At 39.7% G+C, this 27,031-nt stretch overlaps 1 long non-coding RNA gene across 1 annotated transcript in view; it reads left to right on the top strand.

The window, feature by feature from the left end:
• Positions 1-18,798, top strand: part of LOC111775034 (uncharacterized) — a 130,184-nt gene extending 111,386 nt beyond the window's left edge. The window contains exon 4 of the long non-coding RNA XR_002810505.2: positions 15,107-18,798. This is a non-coding gene — a long non-coding RNA (uncharacterized lncRNA). The remainder of the gene's footprint in view (positions 1-15,106) is intronic.
• Positions 18,799-27,031: the final 8,233 nt, after the last annotated feature.

Here is a 27,031-nt window from a genome sequence, read left to right as displayed (position 1 = left end):
GAGTTGTGTATTCTTTACTTATTCCTACTCTCTCTCTATCAATATTTCTCCCATTATTCATTTTTGCTCTGAGATTGATCTTTTCAATCATTTCTCACAATTACCTAAATCCTACCCAGAATTCCCATTGCATCCCAGACTGTGATGTTCAAACCACAGTTCACACACCACGTATTTGAATATTCAGTGGCTTACTTTGATGCCAAACCTAATTTTCCCGATGTCCCTTGCTGTCTCTCTCTTTGCTTTTGACAGGAGCCAGGCTCACCACAACACACTCGGCCTGTCAGGAAGGCTGAAGAAACTGCCCCTGACCCAAATTTTTGGTGGCTGAGCTGGTATTCCTTTGCCTCACAAAGCCTTTAATTGAAAACAAAACATGGATTTGAACTTGTTTAAAATGTCTCCAAGTTCTGGCACACAGTGAATTGAACCCAAGGCCCCAAGACCTATCATCCCCAGAGAAACACGACATTAGAGGGGACAGAGCTTAGGGTGGGAAGACCTATAGGAATGCAGAGGTCTGTAAAATGGCTCCAACACATTCTAGGGGGTTTGGCAAAAGCCAGAACTCTTGTAGCCAGACACGTTCTGCATGAAGTTTAAACTGATTTGACATTGTGGCAGGGGATGTCCTTGCTCTTAGGGTTTATTAATTCATGATTCATTCATCAGGATTGTGTTTTGTGTAAGGTGTCCAAGATATCTAATGATTCCTGCTGAAATACTGCCAATGCTTTACTTTCCCACTCTCTCTCCTCTTCACATTTTTGGTCAAGATCAAACAGCATTTGAATCTGGTATGTCTTGATTTATATTTAGGTCTTGGAAGTGAAATCGTGTGACAAGCTACAAACTTGGCAAGACCCATTCCCCTCACCCTCTAAAATGACTAGTGTAATTGTCTATTTTAGCTATTCAATTGAGTCCTTTGGTTAGGCTCAGATATCATGTGCAGTGGAATTGTCAAAAACATTATTATCCTTTTAGAAATCATTCAAATAATGTCAAAAAAGACACTATTCTGAACTCCAGGCTCTTACACTCTCAGAGACACATATTGTGCACTGAGAAGTTCTTATTTTGGTGCACACTCCATTATGCCACCAATGGCTCCAGTTGGAAAGTTGAGAGTTATTTTTGGTTCCTCCCTCTTGATATCTAACCAATTCCTAATTCATGCTGATTCCACTTTTTTCATATTGTTTGACTGCATCCACTTCTCCCAGACTCATAGTTCATGCCCTTGTCCTTCCTCTTCTAGAGCATTGCCATAGCTAGCTGAGTAGTCTCCCTGCTTCTAGGCTTGCCCTTTTCCTTTCCATCCATCAGTCAGCAATCATATTGATCTATCTAAAGCATGCATTTTATCATGTCATTCAGTTGCTTAAACATTCTCAATGGTCCCTTTTTCCTTTAAGATAAGATAATGCCCCAAGTAACAAGCACAACCTATAGTGTCCAGCACAACCTGGTCTACGTCTTGTACCCCAGCATCACTTTTCACCATCACCTCTTCATTCTTTAGGATCTACCATATTGAACTCTGGACTGTACGCAAGACAAGCCATATTCTCTTTAATTGCTGTGCCTTTAATTTGATTCTTATTCTGTCTTGAATGGTTCTATTGACTTATCTTCCACTAGCTTTATTCATCCTTCAGGACCCTGCTTAGCTGCCACTTCTTCCAAGAAATCTTCGTAGGTCTGGATTATGAGCTTCTCCTCTATGCTTTTCACTACCTTGTTCTTACTCCTATCATAGCATTTATCATACAATATCGTGATTACCTGTTTCCTTTTTGATTTAAGCAACTAAAGTACAAGTTCCCTGAAGATTATATTATGTCATGGTCACCACTGTATTTTCAATGTCCTCGAAGGAGTTTGAGGGAAGGAATAATTTATTCCGTCTTTATAATTCCCTTGCCGTGTCTGTTCAAGGTATACCAGATGGAGTCCCTTTTTTGAACACACTAAGCTGGATTTCTTTCATGACTCTGTCTTTGTTGTAGATGTTTCCTTGGCCAGAATTGTCTTTTCCCCTCCTCTTCTTTCTCCATGTGAGTTCATCCAGGGCCAATCACATAATTTTTTAATGTTTTATTTTACATTATTTATTAAAACCAGAGCAGCTTAGCTGACTGTATGCATCAGGTATAGGACAGAAATAGTGTTATTTATGCAGAATGAGACATCTTAGAAAGAGTGCTAGAATGGGAGTCAGGAACCAGAGCTCTGGTCACAGTGGTACTGATGACTTGCTGTGTGATCTTAAGCAAACCAGTTCTCCTCTCTGGACCTCACCTTCCTCCGCTTGGCATGAAGAAGGAACAGATTAGATGATCTTTAAGGATCCTTCCAATGGTAATCCCTACAAATTGTGATATTTGAGGTAGGAAAAGGAAAGGACCTTTGTGGAAACATCTGTCTATGTTGAAATAGACCAAAACAATGAGATGAATGTCCAAATAAAATCACTCAGTAAATCCTTGGTTGTCATTGCTCTGCCACTATGTGTGCTATGACTGATTTTGTCTCAGCATTGACTGCTGTGGTCTCTAAGTTCTCTTGAACCAGGCACAGTCTTTGATTTTGGGCAAAACTAGACATGGTTTTCAGTCCTATCTCCGTCACTTACTTGCTATGTGACCTTGAACAAATTCCTTTTCTCTAAGCTTTGGCTTCTTCCTCCATAAATTGGATATCAAGAGTGCGTATTTGTTAAGGTTAATGGGAGGATTGGATTGAGATAATGTCTCTAAAGAACTTAGCAGAGTTTACCTAGTAAGTTCTTAATGACTGGTAGTTACGATGGTGGTGGTGGTGGTGATGATGATGATGATGTTGTAACTTGATTTAAATAGATTGCCACAAGGTTAAAGTAAGAGGATTAGAAGAGAAGATACTTAGGATAGTTACTTCCATATGGTGAGTATTAAAAAATATTGTGAATTGAAATGGTGCACTGCATCCAGCAGGAACTCAATAAGTATTTGCTCAATAAGTAGGAGGGAGAATTTCCTTTTATGCAGATAATGAGAAAATAGTCTTGAGGTTTAACTCTGGCTATTTGAAGGATTTGAAAGTGATGCTTCTCTATTAGAGAAGCTTTGAGTTATCAATGTAATAAGGGTCCAAGGAACCATTTTAGTTAGTCCTTTGGGGCATATTTTCAGGCCAAGATTTCATCCCACAACATAGCTCTTTCTCAGGCTTTGTTCTTCAAACACAAACAAAACCAAGTCTCTTTTCAGTGTTAATATCTTATAAATATCATTTAAATTTTCAGCATTTATATCTTTTCCAACTAATGTAAAATAATGATAGAATTATTATAAAAGGCTGCTTGTTCCATAAAGCTATATATTCACTCGGTAAAGCGACATGCTTTTCTAAGCCTTGAAGAATCTTCTTGTTGAGTCAATCTTTCTTTGGAGAAGGCACAAAAGTAAATGGGACTCTCCAAGGATGAGAAAAATGCTGTGTTCTCTTATAAAGAGGGAAATGTATACCACTGATATTTGTCATAATCCTATATCGCCTTATATATATCCTCATTCATTCCTTCTTCCAACCATAGAAAAGTTATATATCCATCTCTATGGAGTATCCACCATGTGCCAGACGCTCTTGGAGAGCGTCTCATAGAGTGTATCCAATCCTTAACAATCCTACAAGGTAAATATGATCATTTTCATTTTAGCATGAGGAAGTGAGTGCTTATGGAGGTTTAGTGATTTGTCTGAGGTGGTGGGTAGGTAATTTAATTTTGGGTGTGTCTGTTCTAAAATCCATCCTTTTTTCACTCTACCACACTGATCCTTAGCTGGGAGCTGGGCATTATCGGCTTCACTTAGGGTAATTGGTAGGAAGCTCTGAGGAGTTAAAGGACACAAAGCACACAATGAGGGTAAGGCTCTACTGGGACCACCTCTGGGTCCAAAGCTTGCTCCTTTATAACATGGCTGCCTTCTGCTTGGATGGGTTAAGTTGCCTCAAATCCTTCAGCAACTAGAAAAGCAAAGTCAAAGCACTGATGTGCATGAGGAATTGGGAATTATTTAATATTGGTTTGGTTATAATAGCGTCTCACTCCATAACAGACTGATTGTCCATTAAGAGGCCTTTGGTTCAGCATCACATTATGTGCTCAATGAACATGCTAGAAGATATGATCAGAAATATGGCCCCAGTGACCCATTTCAGGGCTTGGGCTTGGTGCAGTCCAGGATGATGTAATTTCTCCATTGAACCATCATTACTGATCTCCTATTATGTGCCAGGCAGTGTGTCGTACCCAAAGTTCTTGACCCTGACTGCCACAAGAAGTATGTGGGGAGATTTGAAAAAATATCAATGTTTAGGCTTCACTCCCAGAAATTCTTACTTGGGTTAGAATGGGGCTTGGACATCAATGTTCTTAGATACTTCTAGCGTGCACTCAGAGTTGAGAGACTCTGGTCTAAAGGTAAAGAGATCAAGAAGTAATGGCAGACATGGAGGCAATAGGGAAGCACTTAAAGGACAAAGCAGTGTTTCCTAGACATAAGTCACTTGTGCATCACATTCACAGTGTTGTCTCCATCCACACACCAACTGTACTGTTACTTACATAACAGATTTCTTTAAAGCTCTCATTGGAAAAAATTCTCTTTAAATAGGAAGCTTCACATACTTACTAAAACTTGAAAACCAGTATCACTTGCCATTAATAGAAGATAAAACATAAAAATAAACAAAATAAAGATATTGCAAACAATACCTATAGCTCATACGCAACATTTTGAGAAACATTGGTTTACAGGGGTAAGAAAATGGGATTTGGGCGATGGACCTGGATTAAGTTCCTAGGTCTATTGCGCATTATCTGGGCACCCCCAGAGAAGTGACCCAGCCTGTCTCAACAGCCTTTTTATTATGTATAAAATAGAGTTAATAATATTTACAAGGTTGTGGCTTTTTGTTAAATAAATGAAATCATTCTATGAGTGCCTAGCTCAGTTCTGGGCACGTAGCAGATAGAGACTCATGAAATCATAGCTTCTTTCGCACTAACTGGCCTTTCTTATTAAAAACTTATGACTAAAGGTGTGTGCAATGCACTCAGGGCCTAGCTTTTCAAGAATTGGGGAATGCTGTCAGGTCCAAGTGTGATTTGACCCAAGTCTTAGAGAGTGAGCGAAGGTGCTCCAGGTGGATGGGATTGAAAGGCATGACACAACCAGGGGATATCATGACCGTTTATCTAAAACCAGCTACAGTGAAAACCAAGTTGGGATGGGGCCGGCGCCATGGCGTAGTGGTTAAGTTTGCATGCTCAGCTTCGGCTGCCCAGGGTTTCGTCAGTTCGGCTCCTGGGCGCGGACATGGCACCGCTCATCAAGCTATACTGAGGCAGCATCCCACATAGCAGAACTAGAAGGAGCTAGATCTAGAATATACAACTATATCCCAGGGGGGTTTGGGGAGGAGAAGAAAAAGAAAAAGAAGATTGGCAACAGATGTTAGCTCAGGTGCCAATCTTTGAAAAAAAAGAAAAAAACCAGGTTGGGGAGTAGCAAAAATCGTTTCTCAAGATTTCGTATTTGTGTATACAGAAACTGAGTGTACTCCGGCAAGTGGCTGTTCATTTGTGACACAGTCTTCTGATGTACCCCTCACCTCCCCCCATTTCTACGACAGAGGGCTCCACTATTTCCAATAATTATAGTTGGATTTCAGGTGAATTTGGCCTTCAGCAAAGATGAGCCTGATGATTCCTATTTTTGTGACTCTGATTATTCCTGCTACTATTAGGCATGGTCTTCTTTGAGCATCCCCTGGAATATTATGATTCTTTATGCAAACGCTTGTCTCCTGCTCTAGCTGGCAGCCAGCACCATGCCTCACAGATTGCTGGTGTAATAAATGATAAACGACTTGCAATGATATACTTGGAGGGAAACAGGCAATTCTACAATTTTTATAAATTGTCAATAACTGTGTCTAGAGTCTCATGCATTTCAAATTAAAAACTTTATGGATGTGGTTTTATCTGTAATATTTGAGACTGATTGACTGATTCAATTTGATCCTTTCAAAAAAGTCAACCAGCAGTTACTGTTTAGTAGACCCAGGGATTCTGAGATAAATAAGAGTTTTTCCCTGACCTCAAGAAGCTGAGAGTCTTGAGCATGTAACAGACAATTATAAATTGTAACAAAAATCAAAACAAAATATGAAAAACAGTACCAACAAAAATGTTGAGCAGAGCTCTAAGAAAAGTGTGCATAGGATGCTATGGGTACATAGAGAGTGGGCAGAAAATCTCGTCACAAATCCAGTTTCATTCAGTGGTCAATGAATCCTTGGCATTTACTCAGAGCAGCCGTCTTTTTCCTTTTCGTGCATTCATCATAACTTGACATAATTATCTCCATAATGACTTTCAAGCTCCATGAAGGCAGTGATGGTGGCTGCCGTGTTCATCACGGAATCCTCCGTGCTTTGCCTAATTAGCACAGTACTCAGCACATAGGGGATGTGGAAGTGAGTGAGTTTAATGACTATGTGGATGAACTAAAACTGGCCACAAATGCATTAAAGAGCTATGATAGAGGCCTGAAAAGGATATAATGTTGGTGCTATGTTCAATACCCTGGAGCACATTCTTGCTTCTGGAAAAGAGATTTCTTTTCCAGTTTAAAGGTCCTTAATTGTATTAGCCTCATTGCCACCTTTCATAAGCTAAGGGATTTGTGGTCCATAAGCACAATTCCAAACGGAGAGACATTCCCAGCAACTGAACGAACACCCAAGAAAGTCAGAGAGGCTGTCTCCAGATGGACCGGATTTACAGGGTGAGAAGAGATATGTGAATCTAGGCCAGAGGCCAAGGTTCCCTATTTATTCAGTTGTTGGTGAGTGGGGGCCTCAACAAGATATAAAAACAACTGGCTTCTGCATACCTGCCCTTGAACGACACACAGGCCAGAAAACTCCATACACAGCCCTTGTGTCTACACTACACTAGGTCAATCTCTTGGTGTCCTAGAAGGAGCACAGGCATTTCAAGAGTGGCTTCACATCCATCTCTGCTACTTTCTGGCTGTGTGGCCCAGGCCAGTCCACCGTACTTCCCCTTGGCTGTAAAATGTGGGGGTAGGGCACTCTGATGTCCAACACAACTGTCGTTGATTGTCCTGGAGATTGGAACCCAAGTCCTGAGTGTGAGACTCAGCTCAGTCCCTCTACTTACTGGCTGTGTGATTTATCAGTGGGCAAATCTACTCTGTACTGTTAGAGGAAGGACTCTTCCTCCTGCCAGAAACTGGGTCTCACTTTGGACACTAAAATCGATCTAGAGTGTGAACTCCCCACTAGACTGTGAGCTTTCTGAGGGCGGGGGCTGCCTTGTGCCCCGTTCCTGCAGGGTGTGGTTCATAGCAGCTCCTCCCCCACTGTTGGTCAGCAAAAGAATGAGGCCTTACCTCTGTTTCAGCGCCAAAGTAGGTGCTGGTGCCTGCCTGTCCATGGACATCCTCTAGATGGCAAACTCAGCTCAATTTTGGACTGAAGTCGGCCTCTCCGGCTGGGGGATGTCCTGGTGTGGAGTAGTTTATTGGAAATCTAGTTTCATCCATTGCCCGCAGAATCTTCAGAATGGCTGCAAGGCTTCTGAAAATGCCAGGCAGCCGGGATGAATCTCTCTACTTGCCCAGGGAGATGATGGGTTTTCTGAAGTGTTTTCTCAACAAGGGAAATGGCCTCCTAAGAGGAGGGGAAGGTGGTGAAAGAGCCTACCTTTCTTCACAGGCATTGCTGGGTGGCCTCACATGGATTCTCTCATCTAATTCTCACAACAACCCTACAAAATAAGTGGTGTTATTATTTCCCCTTTATAAATGATGACACAGAGACTTAAAGACATTAAAGCATCTTGTCAAAGTCAAGCCACTCTTTTGGAAGCACTGGGTTGCTAAAGCATGTCACTCTAATACCTCAGCCACTTTTACCTGTCCTCCCTGTTTAACTCACACAGAGAAAATTAGGGGTGAAGGAAATAGAAATAGTATAGCTTTCCTTTTTTTTTTTTTTTTAAAGATTGGCACCTGAGCTAACAACTGTTGCCAATCTTGTTTTTTTTTTCTTCTCCTGCTCCTCCTCCTCCTCCTCCTCCTCCTTCTTTCCAAAGCCCCCCAGTACATAGTTGTATATTCTGGTTGTGAGTGCCTCTGGTTGTGCTATGTGGGACGCCGCCTCAGCATGGCCTGAGCCGAAACCCTGGACCACTGAAGCGGCGCGCGCGAACTTAACACTCAGCCACAGGGCCGGCCCCTGCGTAGCTTTAGTGAACTGTTTGTATGCAAGAGAACACAGTAAGAGTTGTCAGCTCTAAGCAATCATGGCTGCTTTAGGCTGAGAAGATGACCAGTACCTCAGGTTTTGGCAAGACAGGATTTTCTGTGTCCATGGAATCTGTCACAGCTTCCAGAGAGCTCCTTTTGAAGGACAGTCAACTGCAGAAGTTCTAGATGGTTCTGATTGAGGAATTCTTGTCTGAAATGAGGCTCATTTTCTCCAAAAACGGATTTCTAATTCTTTCTCTAATGTTTTTGAGTTGGCTGACATTTTGGGGAGAAAAGTGAATGGGAAAATTCATCATACATTTATTTAACAGGTATCTATGGACCTCCCACTATGGTTTGGACCATGTTCTGTCAGGCATAATCCATACAAAGTTGAAGCATATGGAAGCTCTGCCTTAATAAAAGGAGACATTGAGACTTCAAAAATAAGTAGAATTTAAGGTAAAAAATGCCAAGAGCTTTGAACTAATTTTGAATTTAGGAGAAATTATATATTCTCAGTTAGGGGACTCTGGGAAGGCTCCATGGAAGAGGTGATAACGGAGCTGAGCCTTGGTGACAATGTAGGGTAAGAATATTCAGGACTACTTGAAGAGCATGCGGAGAAGAAGTAGCGGTGTATGAAAGCCTAGAAATGTTAAAAACCAAAATATATGGATGGGGGAACAATGAGTCCTGCAATTCCACCAGGGTGTAGTGAAACATGGGCGTTACATTCAGGGAAGAGAGACTGGCCTCAGTTTGGTGAGGACTTCTGTGCCACATTCATCTCCCATTATGATTATATTTCTGTTTGTCCTTTTCCTCTAAAGTTTCACTTTATACATTTGATGTATGCTATTGGGTGCATGTAAATTTAGAATTATTACATTTGGTGAGTTGACCTCATATCAGGAAATATATCTCTTTATCTCTAAAACACCTTCTCACCTTCGCACCTTCTCAAGTATATCGATGATATTGGCATAGCTATACTAGAGTTCTCTTGGTGCCATTTTGCATAGTTTACCTTTTAAATTCCTTGACTTTCAAGCTTTCTGTGTCCTTACATTTAAGCTGTATTACATGTAAGCAGCATACAGTTTTTTTCTAGCCTGACAGTGTGTGTCTTCCAATTAGAGAATTCAGTCCATTAACATTAAATGTAATTACTATACTTTTACAATTTCTTATTATTTATTTTTTATTTGATCCACTTGTTTTGTGTTTAATTTTTTCTTTCTAGCTTCATTTAAGAATACATAAATAATTTTAAATCCCATTGCCTCTCTTTATTAGATTTTTAGTTAAACGTTTTTTGTTACGTTCCGAGTAGCTTTCCTAGAGATTACAAGATTGATCCTATATTTATTAAATTTAACATAAATCAGTATTTAAAAAAACTCTTTTATTGAGGTCGTATTGGTTTATAACATTGTATAAATTTCATGTGTACATTCTTATATTTCAGTTTCTGGATAGACTGCATCGTGCTCACCACCAATAGTCTAGTTTTTATCTATCACCATATATATGTGTCCCTTTCCCCCTTTAACTCTCCCCCCAGCCTCTTCCCCTCTGGTAATCACTGATCTGTTCTCCTTATCTATGTGTTTGTTTGTTTATCTTCTACATTTGAGTGAAATGGTATGGTATTTGTCTTTGTCTGACTTATTTTGCTTAGTGTAATAAACTTTTAAAGTCCATCCATATTGTTGAAAATGGCATAATTTTGTCTTTTTTATGGCTGAGTAGCGTTCCATTGTATATATATATATATATATACCACATTTTCTTTATCCATTTGTCCCTTGATAGGCACATGGGTTGCTTCCAAGTCTTGGCTATTGTGAGTAATGCTGCGATGAACATAGGGGTGTACACACGTTTTTGAATTAGTGTTTTCATGTTCTTTGGGTACATACCCAGATGTGGAATAGCTGGATCATATGATATTTTTATATAAATTAACGTTTTACCACCTCCCAAACAATTCTAGGGATTTGAATGCTTTAAATTAATTTACTCTCTATTGATTACTCTCTTTTTTATGTAATTTATATTCATTATAATTTGTCACGTATTTTAAACCCCTTAAAATTTTAATTTTTTTGTATAGTTTATATTCATTTAGTCTTACCAACATGTTTAACATTTCTGTTAATCTTCATTTCTGCCTTAATTTCTGTGTTCCCATTTGGGATCGTTTTCCTTCTACCTGAAAATTTCTCTTTTCTTTTTATGCAGATCTACTGGAAATGAATTATCTCAGTTTTTTCTTGTCTGGAAGTGTCTTTATATTACCTTTACTTTGAAGGTTATTTTCTTTGAGTACAGAGTTCTACATTTGTGTTTATTACCTGTTTTCCAGCCTTTACAGATGTTCTTCCATTGTCTTTGGCTTCTATTGTTTCTGGTGGGAAGTCAGCCTTAAGTCTTATTTTTTCTTCTTTGAAGTTAATGCATTTTTTCTTTGTTTTTGATTTCTTTTCAGTTGTTTGATTATGATATGCGTAGGTGTGATTTCCTTTGCATTTATCCTTCTTGGGTGGCTTAATATCTTTTTTTTTATTTTAGAAAATTGTCAGCCATTTTTTCTCTTTCAATATTCTTTTTGTGTCATTCTTTCATCTTTTTCTGGGACTTCAATTGCATATATATTAGAACTTCATACCTTATCACTCATATATATATACCATTTATATAATTTATATAATGAATTTATATATTCATCATTTATATAATGAATTTATATAATGAATTTATCCTTTATATATATCATTTATATAATGAATTTAATATATGTAGATATATGTGATCTATATCTATCTTTCTATCTAATCTTAACCCCTTTCTGTATTTGTCATATTTTTTACTCTCCTTGCTTCAGCCTATATATTTTCTACTCATTTAGCTTCCATTTGATTAATCCATTCTTCTGCTGCACCTAATTTGCTGCTAAGCCTACCTATTGATTTCTTAATTTTAGCTATTGCAGTTTTCAGTTCTAATATTTCTATTTGAATGTGTTTTGCCCAGCTTTTTTTGTTTTCTTTTGGTGAGGAAGATTAGCCATGAGCTAACATCTGTTGCCAATTTTCCCTTTTTCTTCTTTTTTTTAATCTCACCAAAGCCCCAGTACATAGTTGTATATCCTAGCTGTAAGTCTCTATTTGAATGTTTTATTGGTTTAATTTCTTTGGTGAAATTGTCCATTTTGTCATCCACTTTATTTTACACATCAATCATAGTTAAAAACAATATCTGGGTCATGCGGCAGGCAGAATTTTAAGATGGGCCCCAAGTTCCACCCTCCTTTCACCTGTGTACATTGCATGTATAATTCCCTCCCTCTTGAATGTGGGTGGTACCTGTGAGTGTGATGGGATAACACTCCCTGTTTAGGTTACGATGGGTAACAAACATGATGAGATAGTCATTTCTGTGATGACTTCTTCACAGCAGACTAAAGAGAAACTCTCTGGTGGCTGGCTTTGAAGAAGGAAGCTGCCAGTTTGCCAGAGGGTCACATGGGGAGGACTTGAGGGTGGCTTCTAAGAGCTGAACAAACAAGAAGAAAACGGGGCTGTCAATTCTTCCAACAACTGATCGAACTTGGAAGAGGATCCCAAACTCCAGATAAGAGCGCAGCCTCGCTGATTTCAGCCTTGTGGACTCTGTTCAGAGAGTCCAGCTATACTGTGCATGGACTTCTGACCTTTAGAAACTGTGAGACAGTAAATGATGTTGTTTTAACTCTCTGAGTGTGTGATGGTTTGTTGTGCAGCATTAGAAACTGAATACGGGTCATTGATGGATCTATTTCTGTATCTTTTTAATGTCCATCTTGGTTTTCTTATGTTTGTTAATTTTTTCAATTATTTTATTGAGATCATAATGGCTTATAACATCGTGTAATTTCAGGTATACATTATTTTTGTCCATTTCTGTATAGACTGCATCGTGCTCACCACCCGTAGTTTAACTTTTTTCTGTCACCATACCTATGTGCCCCTTTACCCCTTTTGCGCATCCCCGGCCCCTTTCCCCTCTGGTAACCACTAATCTGTTCTCTTTATCCAGGTGTTTGTTTATCTTCCACACATGAGTGAAATCATGCAGTATTTATCTTTCTCTATCTGGCTTATTTTGCTTAACATCATACCCTGAAGGTCCATCTATGTTGTTGCAAATGAAACAATTTTATCTTTTTTATGGCAGAGTAGTATTCCATTGTGTGTGTGTGTGTATATATATATATAATATATATATATATTCACTAATAAGTAGTGATGTTGAACATCTTTTCATGTGTCTGTTGGCCATCTGTATATCTTCTTTGTAAAAATGTTCATATCCTCTGCCCATTTTTTGTTCAGGTTGTTTTTTTGTTGTTAAGCTGTATGAGTTCTTTGTATATTTTGGAAATTAACCGCTTGTTGGATATATGATTTGCAAATATTTTCTCCCATTTCATAGGTTGTCTTTTTGTTTTGTTCCTGGTTTCATTTGTATTTCAGAAGCTTTTAGTCTGATGTATACTCATTAGTTAATTTTTTTCTTTTGTTTCCCTTGCCTGAGTAGACATGGTATTCGAAAATTTGCTGCTAAGACCAGTGCCAAAGAGAGTATTGCCTATATTTTATTCCAGGAGTTTTATGGTTTCATGTCTTACATTCAAATCTTTAATCCACTTTGAGTAATTTTTGTGTATGGTACAAGATAATGGTCTACTTTCAATCTTTTCCATGTGGCTGTCCAGTTTTCCCAGCATCATTTATTGAAAAGACTTTCCTTTCTCCATTGTACATTTTTGTCTCCTTTGTCAAAGATTAACTGTCCACAGATATGTGGTTTTATTTCTGGGCTTTCAATTCTGTTTCATTCATCTATGTGTCCATTTTTGTGCCGATACATGTTTGTTATTTTTATATTGAAGAAATTGTGTGTGTGTATGTATAGCATGTATGTGGAAAATTGTAGAGGCCCTTAATTATGCTCTCTTCTTCTGGGAAGAGTTCATCCTATTCTCTAATAGGCATCCAGGATAATGGCAAATCATCATAATCCAGTTGATCATGGGGCTCTTTCAAGGCATGGTTGCAATCTTTGTTTGGCTATAACTGAATTTGTATTTGCCCCCAGTTCTAGGTGTAGCCCTGCAGGGATTACAAACTGAAAGCTGGGGTATTCTCTAGAGTTTTCCTTCAAAGCAGGCACTGAGCTTTAATTTTGGATCTCTCAATAATTTGATGCTATGGATTGAATGTTTGTGTCCTCCTCAAATTCATATGTTGAAGCCTAATCCCCAAATGAGATGGTATTTGGAGATGGGGCCTATGGGACGTAATTAGGTCATGGGAGTGGAGCCCTAATAAATGGAATTAGTGTCCATGGAAGAAGAGACGAAGGAGAGATAATCTCTTTCTTCACCATGTGAGCATACAGCAAGAAGGCATCTGCCTACAAACCAGGAGGAGGGCCTTCACCATGAACCAAATTGGCTGGCACCTTGATCTTGGAGCTCTAGCCATCAGAATTGTGAGGAATAACTTTCTGTTGTTTAAGCCACGCAGCCCAGTCTATGGTACTTTTTGAATAGCAGCCCAAACTGACTAAGACATTCGGTATTGGCAAAAACTCTGCTCTACTTTGCCATGGCTTACTTGTATACTTAGCTTCCTGCCTCCTTTAACAAGTGGGCAGGAAATATTTGTCCCTTTGCAAATATTTGTCCTACTTTCTCTGCTTGATCAAATATCTTCAACTCTTGGTTTAAGTGTTGCCTCTTCACTGCCTACTGCTCCTGTCTTCCCTTCCCCATATAAAATTAATTTCTTTCTTGGGTGCCCCTGTGGCATTGCATATGTTATTCTCTTATGGTGTTTACTACGTTTTCTTATAATGAGGTCTACTGTTATTTACCCACTTTTTGAACTCTGAGCTCAAAAAGGCATAGACCAGGGGCTGGCCCAGTGGTGCAGCAGTTATGTGCGCACATTCTACTTCGGCGGCCCAGGGTTTGCTGGTTCAGATCCCGGGTGCAGACATGGCACCACTTGGCAAGCCATGCTGCAGTAGGCACCCCACATATAAAGTGGAGGAAGATGGGCACGGATGTTAGCTCAGAGCCAGTCTTCCTCAGTAAAAAGAGGAGAATTGGGAGCAGATGTTAGCTCAGGGCTAATTTTCCTCAAGAAAAAAAAAAACGGTGTAGACTGGGACATTGTATTCAATGTCTGAGACTGAGCAAATGCTCCATAAATATCATTTAAATGTTGATCGAGCTGTACTAAAATAGAAAGTGTGTTTTTATTTGTTTTAAGATCTTAATCGAAGGAAGCTAACTTTCTTGGGAAGGCTCATTTGAGTGGGCCACTTAAATGCAAATATACAGTGAGGGAAACACAGCCATTGTATTGAGATAACGTATAGCAGAAACTTTTACAACTTTATCAAGAGTGCCGCTCTCCAGATCAATGGTATGATGACCACTGTAGAGGAGGAGGTGAGTAAATCTACACGAGGGTCCCATGGCTTTTTAAAAGAGAAAGGACAACAAACTGGCCTCTCTACCTGAGATTCTAATTAAGAGAAAATTATTGGAGTGAAGCTGGGTGGACCTGCTGAAGATTTGGTTGCAGGAAAAGGCAATGAGATTCTCCAAATAAAATTCCCCTTCAGAATGGAAGACTTAGGCTGATGGCCTGGATCTAAATCACCTTGGGGGTGGAGTGGTTGCCTCATACCGTGAGTGACGTCAAAATCTCTTCCAGATTCAGCCGCCTTCGACCCAGTGCTGTGCTCCAGGGAACAGAAGCCCAACATGGTGGTGAAACTGAACTCTAGTCTCAGTCTGGAATCCTTTCGGCTACTATTGCCCGTGAAAGAGTGAGATCATTTTCCTTCAAAGAATGTAAGTGCTGTCAATAAAGAGCTCGGCTAGTGATGGAGTATTGCTATAGTGACCAGTATTCCATTACAACAACCTAGAATGACAAGAGGTCTTGCCAGTGGCAACAGGCTGGAATTTGGTATCTTTACTCCTCTGATGTAATTTAATTGATATACAAAACATTGTGCATATTTAATGTATACAATTTGATGACTTTGGAAATAAGCATACACTCATGAAACCATCATCATATCCATCACCTCCAGAAGTTTCCCGCATCCCTTTTTATGTGTGGTAAGAATACTCGATGTTAGATGTACCCTCTTAACAAATTTTTAAGTATACAATACAATATTGTTGACTATAGGCACTAGGCCGTAGAGCAGATCTCTAGAACCAATTTTGAAAGAGCTACACTTTTGGACAATATATGCTTTGCGTTTTGGTACAAGTTAGTGGCAGTAGAGAGTCCCAAGGGAAATGACTTCTTACTAATATGGCAAATGAGGGATCAGGCACATATAATTGTAACCAAGGTTGGTAGAACTTACCAGGTCGGTTTCAGGTGCATTCAGTGCATGGAGGAGTGAATGACTGTGTATGCTATTCCCCGACTGCAACGTTTAACAGGGAGGATGGAGACCTTTGAGTCAGAAAGACCAGTGTTAGGAATCTGATTGACTAGCTGTGTAAATGTGAGCAGTGATTTAATCTCTCTGAGCATCAGTTTCCATTTCTGCTGCATGTGAATGTTCATGTCTATTTCAGAAGATTTGTGAGACAATGCAGGCCTCCTGATTCCCACCTAGACCTATCCCCACCATTCACTGTATGTCCTTGTCATAGGCAACCATTCACAGACCGCTAGTTTTTCAAATCCGGCCCTAGAGAAGGGCTGAACAGTAGATGCAGTAAAAGACTGTTTGCTGCCAATGTGCACAAGAATCTATTCTCCACCCAAAACTGAGCGTGAGAACATTACCATAACACATCTTCTACAAAGTCCTATTTCCCCTCTACAGCTAAGATTGTCCCCCTCTGTCAAATGGAGACAGTACTTGGGATCAAAATAGGATCAAAATTCAGAAGGAAACAAAACATAAGTTGAAGAGAAAGTGCTCTCAAAAGGAAGTGAAAATACGGGAGGCTCTAGATTGCTCAGGATTGTGGTTTTAGGTACTAGAAGATCTATTCTTACACTTTGCCTTTTTATGATATATTTTAATAGAGAAAGAGTAGGTAGAAATTTGATGCACAGAAGTATTTTGAATGTACTAAATTCACTATGTATCTGGCTATTAAGTTAATATCCTGTGGTCCTTATGGTTCATTTTGGCTCTCTATAATGCAGGCTCCATAAGGACAGGGGCTAGGGTTTATCTTGTAGATTGTTGATCCTCAATCCTTTCATTGACTCTCTCACTCATTCATTCATTCAAAAATATTTTTGTACTCTTGCTAATTGTTGGACTGTCCTACATGTAGGGAAAAGACATAAAAGTATTCTGCCTTAATAGAACTTTTATTCTAAAATGGGGAGCAGATAAAGATGAATATTTTCTGATAGGATTTTCTAACGAATAAGATGTTGTTAAAGATGATTTGGGGATGCTCTTCTTTAGATAGAGTGGTCAGAGAAAGAATCAGCAATTCAAAAAACCATGAAAAAACATGGAAGAGGGAACATGAAACACAAAATTTTGAGATTGGAAATAGCTTGTCAAGTCCTAACAATTTATAGAAACCAGTGTGGCAGGAGGATGGGGAGTGAAGACCTGGAGTCTGGCACTTAGTAGACACTCAATAGCTATTTAATCTATTATTAATCCATGTGTCCATCTGAGGTCTTTAGCTTTGTAAGTGTCATTCGTTCTCATTGATTTAGTATTGAAACTCTTCAACTCCCTTTTCTTCCTCATCCACCCCGCCCACTCAGGTACCAAGTCCTGTTGTGTTTCTGTAAACTTCCCAACTCTCACTCTTACCCATATTGCCTCTTTTCCCTCATTGTTCCCAAATGCCTTACTGCAAGTCCTCTGAGCTCTAATTTGGACTATAGCAATAGCCTCCTCTTCCTCTAGTCTATAGTCTACATTATTATTGCCCCCCTCATTTCCTGTTGTGTCTTTCCTCTGTTAGCAGCACCTGTGTGGTATCAGAAGATTGACCACACTCATATTTCCAAGAAATGATCCCTTCTGTGCTGATGCTACACCACTGACATCTTCACATTGTGATTGGCTCAAGGAAGGGCCTGTAACCCAGGCAGTGATGGGCTTTCCCATGGTCAAAATTGATAGCTACAGGCATGGTTACATGTCTCAACATAGGTCCACTCAGTGTGAAACCCTGGCTTCATGATTGGATGAAGAGAAACTCTTTCTTCTTTTGGATTGTTATAAGTGCTTGAGGCCTAAGATTGCTGTGGCTGTTTGGCTCTCATGTTGGAAGCCAGCCTCAGGAACATCTGAGAGATGACAGAGGGCTGAGCCTGGAAAATTGTAGAGAAGAGGATTTAAAGACCTTAATCACTTTCCTCAAGCCCTCATCTCCAGACCTCAGTTTTGTTAACTGGACAATTTCCTTTATCATTTGAGGTGTTTTGAGTTAGATTTCTTTTTACACGTGTAAACTATTCAACTCCTGAGTAAGCTACTATCTCAGGTGTGACTTTATCTACCAGATGCTAATGTCTGCTGTAGGAATTATAATAAAAACAATAGCTAATATTTATTGAGGACTTACTGTGTTCTCAGCACTGTTCTAGTAGTTTAGATGTATTATCTCATGTATAGCTCACAATAACCTTATGACTTAGATGTTATTATTAAGGTCATCTACAGAGGAGCATTCTGAGGCCCAGAAAGGTTAAGCAATTTATCAAGGCCACCTGGCTAATAAAGAATAGCAGGTATATTACTTATATATGGTTGCATGACAAATTATCCCCAAATTTAGCAGAACTATATCAGGTTTTATACCAAAAGTAAGTGCTGTAGCCTGGAGAAGACAAATGTTACTTCTGCTCACATGTATTGGCAAAAACCATTTATGTGTGCTGTTACGGGTTGAACTACATCCTCTAACATGATATGCTGAAGTCCTACCCTCTTGGAACCTATGAATGTGATCTTATTTGGAAATAGGGTCTTTGCACATGTTATCAAGTCAAGATGAGATCATACTCGTTTAGGGTGGCCCTAATCCAATATGAATGGTGTTCTTATAAGAAGGGGAGAAAACACAGGGGCAGACACAAGAGGGAAGAATGCCACGTGATGATGGAGGCACAGATTGCAGTGCTGCCGCTGCAAGCCAACACATGCCAAGGATTCCTTGCATTCCAATACCAATCAAAGGCATTCCAATGTCATTCAAACTCCCAGACGCTAGGAAGAAGAAAGAAGGGATTCTCTTCTGAAGTCTTTGGGGGAGTGTGGTCCTGCTGACACCTTGAGTTTGGACTTCTAACTTCCAGAACTGTGAGAGGGTAAGTTTTTGCCGTTGTAAGCCACCCACGTTGGGATACTTTGTTAGAGCAGCCCTAGAAAACTAGTACATGGCCTTAGCCAATCACAAAGAGGTCAGGAGATCCATCTCCAGTGTGACTGAAAAAGAAGAGGACTGCTTATCCGTTAGTAGCACTAATGACTGCAGAAAGAAGCATCATCATGGAAGGTAAATTTTACTGAGGATTTTGTGGATTTCTTCCCAACATGTAGCAAAATCTCATCAGAATATCTGCCTGAGCTGGATGTTAACTGGGCTTATTGTGTGATCATTTCACAATATATACAAATATCAAAGCATCATCTTATACACCTGAAATTAATATAATGTTATATGTCAGTTATACCTAAGTAAAAAAAGAATATTATATATATATATAATATATAAATATATCTCTACCTGAGAATTCTGTCTTCTCTTTTCCAGTGTTTCTCTCCAGCAACTACTCTTTCCTTTCCTTTACAGCCTGCAAACAAATCTCTTTTATTTTTCTTGCAATTCAACTCTTACTTCATTCAGCTAAATAAAAGCCCAGTGGTAAGTCAAACATCAGTCCTGTGGTTCCTCTGATTGGAGGATCTCATGCTAACGCTAATCTGGGGCACTGGCCAGGGGTTGCTTTGGTGCTCCCACAGGCATCACTGGACTGGGTTTTAATACCCAAACATGTTCACAGTACATTTCCACCTTCTGATGAGCTTTAGGTCTTGGGTTGCATCACTTACTCTCATGAGTTGAGCTGCAGTATAGCAGAGACTTTTCCAGCTGTGCATTCCCATTGCCTTACACATTACTGGCACTTGGTACCAGTTTGACTAAAGTATTGGATCATGTCTATTTAATATTTTTGGTGTAGTGCCTTGCCTGAAGGTGTAAATATCGGCTAATGAGTTTGTGCTGTAGGCAAACCTGTTCCGGTGATAGAGATGTGTGAAATCATATTGTAAAGTGTGGGGACTGGAATTGGCCACCCCAAGATATGTCTCTTTGGCATGAGGATTATTTGAGGCTGATTGCTTTTGATAAACTGGGACAGGGAAGGAGGCTCTGAGGAATGGAACTTGCTTGCCCTTTATTAGGACACATTTACATTTGTAAGGTAAATCTCTATCTGTAAAGGTGCCTCCCTCTCTGTACCAGGAAGAAGAAAGGAGATGACCTTGTCTCTAGAAACTCTTAATCAATGTGGAAGGCAAGGACTTAAATCTGCATTTGTTTATTGTGCTTGTCTGGTAACCTCCTGGAACTGACTTCCCTCCCCCTCCCAACATTAGCATTTCTTTAAGGATTAAACATCTTTCCTTAGGCTAGGAACTGATTGCTGCACTCACCTGTGACCACCCAGCTCAGGACAATAGACTTGCCTCCTGCTACGCCCTCTGAGATAGCAGACCCACTATCTGCTGTGTCCATCAAGTGCTGTGCTGACAGGGCAATCTTTTTTTTTTTTTTTTTTTTTTTTAAAGATTTTTTTTATTTTTTTCCTTTTTCTCCCCAAAGCCCCCCAGTACATAGTTGTATATTCTTCGTTGTGGGTTCTTCTAGTTGTGGCATGTGGGACGCTGCCTCAGCGTGGTCTGATGAGCAGTGCCATGTCCGCGCCCAGGATTCGAACCAACGAAACACTGGACTGCCTGCAGTGGAGCGCGCGAACTTAACCACTCGGCCACGGGGCCAGCCCCTGACAGGGCAATCTTGTGATTATTGTGGGAGGGACATTTCAATCATATGTCAAACACCCTGTTTGGGGGTATATAACCGCTCTGTGCACCCCACTTCTTCAGTGCCCTTTCTGCCTTTGGGAAGAAAGGCCCTGGGCCATGGTCCTCATAAAGCTTTGTTTAATTTTCTCTTGCTATTCTGTCTCATGTGAGTTGAATTTTTTCTCTGGCCAGACAAACCCACATTGGATAGAGGAAAAGTCTTCCTCCCCTACAAAAGTAAAACCTACTTTATTAACAGTGGGTGTAAGAGTCCTTCTTGTCTTGTTGATATGTTAAGATTATAAGAAAGGACTGGCTATTCTGCTTTTCTGCCTCAAAACACCCTAGGGACTGGAGCAAATATCAAGGAGCTTGCACGTGTGATTTGAGATCAGGGCTCATGTTGGCTGAAGGGGGATCCGAGGCCAGGTGGCAAGGGGTACCAGACAGAATATTCTACCTGTGTCTTCCCTAGTCCCTTCAACATACATAAGGGCATAATAACTAAAGCACATCTTTAGTTGAAGGGATAGCTCATAGCACAGAATGCTTCAATCCTCCAGATAGCACATGATACATAAATATTTCATATGCACTAAACAACACAAATCATTCCTTCTTCCTAGCAAGTCGAGTTGCATGCATTAGTTAATGTTTGGCTTGGATTAATATTTATTAGATTTCCATTTATGTTAAAGTATATTAAAATATTAATTTAAGCATACATTGAGCAAATCCAATTCTCAACTGTGGAGTATTTGCAATGTGTATGTTGAGTAATTATAGACATTTATAAATAATTACAAGCTATTCCTTTATATATTGCCAGGTATGCCTAAGGTACCCTTTGAGGAAAACAAGTTATACTTTCTGAAGGTGGTTTTGGTCTCTTGGTGCCTATCAGAAGTACTAGAAGATGTAATTATCAAAATGTGCATTACATTCTTTGAACACATTAATAGCATAACTCAAGCAATGGTTTATATATAAATGGCAGACATATATGAATTCTATATGTCTGCCATTTTTGTACTGAGTCCTTAAATACGCTAGGATTTGCTCTAGGAAGTTCCCATTATTTTTATATTCAATACTTATGCCATCACCTTGAGGTAGGTGTCTTGCTTTATAGATGAGGATACGGAAGTTTAGAAAAGTTAAGTAATTTGTGGAATATAATTAGTGGTAAGTGATTAGCAAGGAAGCTTGACTTTGAACACAAGTGTCTCTGACTTTGACAGCTCTTACTTGTAAGCACTAGCTAACAAAGCCTCTAGTAAAGCACACTTTGTATTTATTCTCCAAAATTCGTAAAACTCCCTCGTGAAGGAACTTTAGCAATCTTGTCTAACACCACCACTTTACAAAGGAAAATCCCGAAGCCTCTGGCATTAGGAATATTTCATCTGAAATAACTGAAAAGTCCACACCATAAATGCAATTCTTAACCTATCCATGATAGGAGCTGTATGTTTTTCACCTTTTATCACCCCAAAACTAATGCAACACTTAGTACAACAAATATAGGTATTTGGTGCATGAATGAATGCTTAGTGAATGAGTGAATGAAGTTACTCCCTACTTTTAATTCTTTGGTGACTCCCCCACCATCTTCAGGACAAAGTCCTAACTTCTTATACCACTCAACACAGCCATCCACAATCAGTCCTGCTTAGCTCTCCAACTCATCTTCCATACTAGAGGAATAGGTACATTATGCTCCAGCAGAGGTGAGCTAACTGACAATCCCAGAGTCTTCAGTGCTTGCTTCAGTCTCTCTGACTTGGTACACACTATTACAGGCTGTCTTAAGGCTCCCTCCCTCCTCCTCCCCCCTTCGGCTTCTGGAAATGGTCCCAGAGGTGTCCCTTCTTCCTCAGTGTTTCTGTGGCGCCCTTTGCTATGTCAATCTCCATCCTTTCCCACTGTAGTGCAAGGCAAACCAATTGACAGAGAGCTTGTGGAGGGCAGGGCCCAGGATTTAGGATTTACCCTCTACATAAATGATCTCATTGTATTTTCTCAGAATCATGAGGGGAATGTGTCTACCTTTTAACATACTGTGTACATAAACACTATAGCATTTGATAGCTCAAAATCCATAGATTCAATGCTAAATGTATTTTTAATTCATTCATATTGAACATTATATTATTATGTTCTCATTCATTCCATTGAAAATCAGATTGTTAAAAAACATAAGTAAGTAAGAGGGTACTTACATAATAAGTGAAACTGTTTCCTTATAAACCGTGTATCGAGCATCTGGTAAGTGCCCAGCACTACATTAGACCCTGGTGTTCTTGCAGAGGCTGGGTTGAACAGTGTTGAGCAAGGAATAGATTATAGGGGAAAACTTATTGGTAGTGAGAGAAAAAAAAAAAGTTTCAGGGTAAGGCTAAAAACCAAAGCTGAAAATAAAAAACGAAGAAAGGTAATAGCTTTTTTTGAGCCCCTACCAGGCACTTGCCGTTTTACACACTTTCGAACATTTAATCCTTCTAACGATGCTATGAAGTTGGCAATTATAAGTTGATTCATGTCCCCTTACAAAGCTATGTTGAAGTCCTAACCCCCAGTACCTCAGAATGTGACCTCATTTGGAATAGGGTCTTTACAGGGGTGATCAAGTTAAAATACTGCCATTAGGTTGGGATCTATTCCAATATAGTTGATGTCCTTACAAAAAGGGGAAATTTGGAGACAGACGTGCAGAGAGCGAAGACAATGTGAAGACACAGGGCTAATGCCATCTAAAAGCCAAGGGAAGTCTGGAGCTACCAGAAGCTAGGAGAGAGGAATGGAAGAGATTCTCCCTCACAGCCCTCAGAAGGAACCCACCCCACTGACGCCTTGACCTTGGACTTCTAGCCTTCAGAATTGTGAGACAATAAGTTTCTGTTGTTTAAGCCCCCCAGTTTCTGGTATTCTGTTACGGCAGCCCCAGAAAACTCATTCATTGGCATTTTAATCTCTGTTTTTCAGATGACTAAATGGAGGCTTCCAGTAATATGACACACAGGGGACAAAGCCTAGGTTGGAACAGAGACATTCAGAGCTCCCAGATATTGGCTCTTAGCTGTAAAGGGCACTGAGAAAGCAGGACAGGCAAAACTGCTGAGGGATTGGGGAGATGAAGGGCAGTCCCAGTAGCAGGTAGTACCCAGGGAGCTCGTCTAGCTGTGCTCATTTCTGTTTCCCCCTACGTGGCTGGTTAAACCCAACCCAATCATGAGTATTGCCTTTTACTTAGAGAATTTTCCCCTTCCTGGGTCACGAATTGATCCTTTTCCATGTCTCTGTGTCAAAGAGAATTGGAGCAACTTTTTCAAATGTGTCTGATTTGCATGGGGCCTCAGTCTGAAGAATGACAGTGCAAACCCGAGGAGACCACCTCCAATTAATCACAGTGATCAGTAAGTCAGGTTTAACCTTCCCAGAGTCACATGGAGCATGTCACAATCACAGCTATTGATTCCTGATCAGTGGATGCTGTAGCTCAAAACACTGCAGGTAAGAGAAAGGAATGGAGCCTTTGTTCTCATTGCCACCAAATTGTTCAGACCCTTTAAAGAAACTGTTTATTCTAGACATTTTGTTGAGGAGTCAGGCCCTATTATTTTCAAACCCAAAAGAGTCTAAGGTAGATTGTCATTTCAGCATTATCTTTGGGCTACTTAGGCAATCTTTTAGATTAAGCCAAGATTTTATTAATATACCTAGGCATTGTGATGGCTGCCTTCTGATTGCTGCTTCTGTCTAGCTCACTCCTGCGTCCCCAGCAGGTAGCATACAGCCATATACATAGCAGAACCTCAATAAATATTTGTTGAATGAATGAAAGACCCCAGGGTTTGGAATGATATAGGTTGAGTTTAAATTTGAACTCCAGGTATTCTGTTCCAGGCACTGTGCTAAGAACTGGAGAAGCTGAGATGGGCAGGATTTGATTCCTGCCTTCAAAAAGCTTGTAATGAGGGTAGGGCATGCAAATAGGGAGGCAAAGTAGGCAGGCATAGAAACAGATCTCTAGTGGGCCATAGGTATGCCCAGGGAGAGCATTTCAGCAAGTCCCCTTCGCTGGAAAGGCACTTGAGTCAGCGATACCAATAGGAATCTGAGTGAGCTGTATTCAGAAAAGGAATTCCTCCAATAGGCCATCTGCTTAGAAATAGATATTTTCACATTGCCAAAGGAGAGAGAGGGGTTTTTATGGGTCAGCTCATTCACTGCTGGGAAGGCCCTGTGAGAAATTTTGTGTCCTTGGGCTTCCTGGTAAGCACTGGCAGGTTAAGCTCTAAATCCTTAGCAAGAAAACTGCTCTTTATAATTCTGCTCCATTCCTGTAGGGTACTGGGTGGGTGCCTGAATGATCGATTGGCTTGTTTATTCTTTCCACAAGCATTTATTGCTTACTTACTATAAGTCAGGCTCTGCGCTGTGTACTGGAGGAACAGAGGTGGAGAAACACACTTCTTGCCCTAAAGCCTCATAATACAGAGTCAATAGACAAGCAGTAGACATATAACTACCTTGGTAATAGCCTCTCATGAGGACATACAGAGGAATCGTTTATGAACAAAGATGGAATCACAGCTTAAAGGAATCTACTGAACCTAATGAATGGCTATCAACAATAGAACACTCCATTGACGTAAACCTATGTGGTCCTTAAAAATGAGGAGGGATTCATAAATAATTTGGAAAAAGTTCAGCTGTAATAATAGGTTAAAGAAAAGGGGACAAAATTATCTATAGGCTATTATAACATGCAAAACAAGAATCAAAACAAAATAAGGACATATAAATGAAAAACTGGAAGGATTTACACAGATATGGAAACTGACATTTCCTGGTGTGAGACTGTGCTTACTTTGCTTTTTTCTTCTTTTGTGTATATACACATACTCAAATATATACATGTATACATACTCAAATATGTATATATATATATATTTTGGGGTATTTCAATATATAATTAGCATTCATAATTTTTAAAATGGGACTAAAACACCCATCAACTTTTCTTTTTAAATGTCCTGGTTACTGCAAATTAATGAAGCATTGTAAGTGTGAGGTGTGAGTGAGGTTGTTTTGAAGTGGATGGAATGAATGGTGTGAATCCACTGATCCGTGATGATCTTCATTAGACAGAGACTTCATGAGACACAGATGAGGCCAATTCCAGGATGCAGAATTCGCTGAGAGATCTCATTGTGTCTCCCAAGAGCGATTGCCAAGTTTGCAATGTAAGGAAAAACAGATCAGTCAAGGAGGAAGAAGTGATAAAATCTACTATATCGATTGAATCACGGTCAGTTTTCCTCTTTCCCTTTTTCTCTTTCTCTCTGTTCTCCTTCCTCCTCTCTCCCTATCTGTCTCTTTTCCAGGTATAAACACAGGGCATAAAATATGTAAGGATTTAACATGCTGTCAGGTACCAGGATTTATCTGCATTTAACTTGAAACTGGACAGTGTCCAACCAACCTGCTCTATTATTCATTTACTATCATAAAGGGCATGAAAAAGGTGTCTCAGAATCTGTGGAAAATGTGGCTAAATCATATTTTCCATGCTCTATTTCCCCATGATTCTTGCTATTTGGCATTCATATTATTTATGCCTCTAAGAGTTATCTAAAAATACATTTTTCTGATTGGTACAGTGTTACTCACCTGTCTGCTTTCTTCTGGATTTCAGATTATGTTAGTGGGATGGTGACAATGTCAGTGAGTCAAGGCATCCTTGGGAAAGAAGAGCTGTCCTGGGTCAAGGAAAGAACTGAGGGAAGCAGGCTGGGCTCAGAGCTCAGTTCTAAATTTTTGCCGAATGGGCCCATGACATATTATCTACTAGACTGTTAGCTTCTTGAAGCCAAGGACTATGTTATTCATTCATTAATTTATTCTTATATACCTCCTTAGCACTTAGTATGATGCCTGACACACACATATACTGAATGAATGAACGAATGAATGAACAATAAATAAATACACCTTTGGCATTTTACAAGTGCCCAGTACCAAGTTAATGCTGATACTTTCTCAAGTCTTTATTGGCTAGAGTTCTATACTGCTTAAAATGTATGTGAATTAAATAAGTGATTTATTATGTAATATTTATATAGGATCAATGCTAAATTTGATATAGTGATTTATTCATTCATTTATGTATTCATATGTTCTAACATGGATTGAGTGCCGGCTCAATGTCAGGCCTTATGTTGGGGGTCGGGGAGATGCCTATTCCCATTTGTACTATTTCCTATCATGTGCAGGTAGTTTCACTAACACAGCACTCTTGGATTCTTTCTATCCTTCACTCATTCCTTCCCGGGAAAGGAGGAGTAGCTTAATCTGATTGGTTACTTTAGAATACCTCAGTAGAATCCAATTGTACTCAGTGTTTGTGGCAAATAAGGATGCTTTATGGAGCCTCTGGAAGTCCCCCAAAGAAGAATCGCAGAGCAGATCCACCTGGGTCTTTGTAGTAAAGCCATGCTCCCATTTGCTAATAACTATTCTCCTTTTGAGAAAAACCCTTTGAGTTGCCATTGAGTCCTGGCAGAGACTGAACATTTGACCAATGCACC

This window comes from Equus caballus, chromosome 9 (assembly GCF_041296265.1).
Source record: "Equus caballus isolate H_3958 breed thoroughbred chromosome 9, TB-T2T, whole genome shotgun sequence".
Classification (NCBI taxonomy): domain Eukaryota; kingdom Metazoa; phylum Chordata; class Mammalia; order Perissodactyla; family Equidae; genus Equus; species Equus caballus.
Note: the sequence above shows the minus strand (reverse complement) of the source record. Positions and strands in the feature narration are given on the sequence as shown.